Here is a 1043-nt window from a genome sequence, read left to right as displayed (position 1 = left end):
AATTTACTCTTTTCTACGTTTACTTTATTACTAAATTAACTTATTTTATGTTTTTTTCTTTATGCATTACTTTTGTTTCTTTTCCTTATCATTAATTTGACGCATTGCATTTATTTATTTCGCTATCGTTTACCGCACATTTTACAATTTTTTTTTCTTTATACCCTATATTTACGCTTCTCTTCTTAAGCGTTTATTTTTCACGTTAACTTTTTTATGTATTAATTCTACGCGCTAAATTTGTTTTTTTTTTTTACTTAATTAACACAATCTACTTTATATTTTATTTTTCTCTCGCGTTATTTTTTCGCCTTTCTTCGAGCATTTATTTTTCCCCTGCTGAAAAAAGTTACGTTAAATTTAAAATTTTATTGTATTTTGCGCATTGCTTTTATACTTAAAGCGTTCTTTTTCTTTTACATGGCTTACTTCTATGCGCCTAATTTACGCTTTTCTACGTTTACTCTATTACTAAATGAACTTATTTTTCGTTTTTTTCTTTATGCATTACTTTTGTTTCTTTTCCTTATCATTAATTTTACGCATTGCTTTTATTTATTTCGCTATCTTTTATTGCACATTTTGCAATTTTTTTTTCTTTATACCCTATATTTGCGCTTCTCATCTTAAGCGTTTATTTTTCACGTTAACTTTTTTATGTATTAATTTTACACGCTAAATTTGTTTTTGTTTTTTTTAAACTTAATTAACACTATCAACTTTATATTTTATTTATCTTCTGCGTTATTGTTTACCTGCTGAAAAAAGTTACTTTCAAATTTTATTATATTTTGCGCATTGCTTTTATACTTAAAGCGATCTTTTTCTTACACATGACTTACTTCTATGCGCCTAATTTAAATTTTCCTACGTTTACTTTATTACTAAATTAACATATTTTACGTTTTTTTCTTTATGCATTACTTTTGTTTCTTTTCCTTATCATTAATTTGACGCATTGCATTTATTTATTTCGCTATCGTTTACCGCACATTTTACAATTTTTTTTTCTTTATACCCTATATTTACGCTTCTCTTCTTAA

Source organism: Parasteatoda tepidariorum, chromosome 4, assembly GCF_982258835.1.
Source record: "Parasteatoda tepidariorum strain Cologne lab strain chromosome 4, Ptep-v5.0, whole genome shotgun sequence".
NCBI classification, from domain to species: domain Eukaryota; kingdom Metazoa; phylum Arthropoda; class Arachnida; order Araneae; family Theridiidae; genus Parasteatoda; species Parasteatoda tepidariorum.
The sequence above is the reverse complement of the archived record's forward strand: the minus strand, read 5'-3'. Positions refer to the sequence as shown.